This window comes from Octopus bimaculoides, chromosome 2 (genome assembly GCF_001194135.2).
Source record: "Octopus bimaculoides isolate UCB-OBI-ISO-001 chromosome 2, ASM119413v2, whole genome shotgun sequence".
Classification (NCBI taxonomy): domain Eukaryota; kingdom Metazoa; phylum Mollusca; class Cephalopoda; order Octopoda; family Octopodidae; genus Octopus; species Octopus bimaculoides.
In genome coordinates, this window is record NC_068982.1 from 169,418,222 (window position 1) to 169,420,540 (window position 2,319).

At 35.4% G+C, this 2,319-nt stretch overlaps 1 protein-coding gene across 4 annotated transcripts in view; it reads right to left on the minus strand.

Moving 5' to 3' along the window:
* Nucleotides 1-2,319, minus strand: part of LOC106876845 (protein SERAC1) — a 29,899-nt gene that overhangs the window by 24,878 nt on the left and 2,702 nt on the right. The window contains exon 1 of one of the 4 annotated variants that reach the window (XM_052965727.1): nt 1,718-1,913. The exons of the other annotated variants lie outside the window; for them this stretch is intronic. The gene's annotated coding sequence lies outside the window, so the exon portion shown is untranslated. Of the gene's footprint in view, nt 1-1,717; nt 1,914-2,319 lie in introns of those variants that run through there. 4 annotated transcript variants of the gene reach the window in all.

Genomic DNA, 2,319 nt, shown 5'->3' on the forward strand with positions numbered 1-2,319 from the left:
TAAACAGCTGAATACTTGTCAGTGATTGGTTGAAATTATCGAAATAAGACAATTTTTTTTACATAAAATAACTTCGAATACAAAAATTTTTTTCTGTTCTATAACACAAAATAGATAAGTATATGAAATTTGAAAGTCTTTCGGTACCAAAAACACTACATAAAACATAAATGAAAACTGGTGCCCCCGTTTTGAACTAGATCCCATAACTTTGTAACTTTTCGGCTTCAGCGGTCAAAAAACCTCTAAGAACGAGAGTAAATCGCACCAAATGCACGTGTGTGCACCCTTCCCTTGCATCAAAATATATGCGACCCGCTTAAACGTAGAAATGCTATCAATTTGCATGGGTTACAATACGTCCACACGTTTGCTACCACACAGTACACACAGATACGGTTACATATGAAGAGGTTTGTGAATAGGAAAATTACCTACCACTGTGTCTAGTTACATATCTTTGAGGTAATTCGATCCTTTTACACTACGCAAAGTAGAGTTGAGAGAGAGAGAGAGAGCTATATGGTGGGCAATGCATATATGTGCCCATGCAGAAACATGTTGGCGCGTTGAAAGAGATGTGCAGCTATTGATTACTCGACCCACTAGAGGTCTAATAGAGGTAAGGTGTCTTTCAGTGGTGCAAAAGATCAAATGGTAGTACACATGAGAATGTGACTGTTGCAAGTGTGTGTAAGCATACAGGTAGCAAAATATTTTTACAAGAGAGAGAGAGAGAAAGAGCGAGAGAGAGAGAGAAAGAGCGAGAGAGAGAGTCTTACGATAAGTCGCTGTTCTATAAGTTTATTGAAGTAATTATTCTGAGATGAGAAAGTCTTCCACGATTTCTACCTAGTAATATCGGTAAATTTTACCGTGAGATCTTCACTCCACGAGGATTTTTAATTACCATTTATTATTTATCCTTCATAACCGGGTAAATTTTAGTAAAATAAATATTGTGTTTAATTCGTAAACAGTAAAGGAAAAAAAAAAGGTAAATAGTAGTGAGTAAATTGGGTATCATTGCGAAATGTATATCAATATTTTAATATTCCTACCCCCACCCCAATCAGATTGTACTGCCATTCATACATAACAAATGAAAGAGAATAAACATTTAAAAAAAAACAAAGTTTCTTGTAGTTTCACATACGTAATTTGCAAACTGCCAGCGAATGAACGACAAAAGATATAAAACATGGCATTGCTGAATAAATAACAATATACCAGGCCGTTTGTCTGTTAGGTTGTGTACACATTCTCGTGCTGACGACATACTGTACTGTTACCATTATTCAAATAATAACAAGGGATACATTGATATACACATTATACATTATAAGCTATTGTTGTCGTTTAACACCAAGCCAATTGCGAATGAAGATAGTTATGATCAAAAGGTATTTCAACCGTGACCATCTCGTCTTTTTTGTTTAGGCATAAACCTAGAGCATTCTGGACTACATTATTTAACTGCCTTCAAAAAAAAAAATATGATGAGGAAAATTTGGCTGTTATTTCTAGCAGTTGGCAATACACAATGTACTTTTAACAAATCACTTCCTCCAAATACTACATCACCTACAAAGGAAAATGGAAGGGAATGGCTCGCAGACTACATAGCTATCTATTTTAAGAGAAATAAACATTTAAGCAATCATAATTAGATAGAAAACGTCTAAAAATAAACAAAATTATAAGCTTTACTTGTTACCTTTATATGTTACACCACCCATTGTATTTAAACAGCTATGGTTAGTTATGGTTAATTATGGACAAGTTATTTTTCTTTAATTGCACTCTAATGATGTTGCACATTTAAGATACACTGTAAGAATCGACACCTGTACTAGCCTTAAAACATTATTTTAACGATGCCGGAAGGATGAAAATGCAAAGTTTACCTCGGAAGAATTTGAACTCAAAACGTAAAGGGAAGTAACTAAACATTTAATGCACATTTGTTGGACGGTTCCACGATTCTCCTAATCCACCTTTATAATCATTTCTACAATAGGCACAAGGCCTGAAATTTGGGTGAGGAAGATAACCAGCCTTACTTAATTTATCGATGCCGAAAGGATGGAAGGCAAAGTCGACATCGGCGGAATTTGAACTCAACACGTTGCGACAGGCGAAATACCGCTAAGCATTTCGTCCAGCGTGCTAACAATTCTGCTAGCTTGCCGCCTTAATCCACGTCTATAATCATATGTCTAATGTATGTTAGAGAAAGGTAGAACCAGGAGTTATAAAAGGTTTCCCAGCGACCCCCAACTTTTCAACCTAAGGTGGTGAATTTTTTTTTTCTTTTCT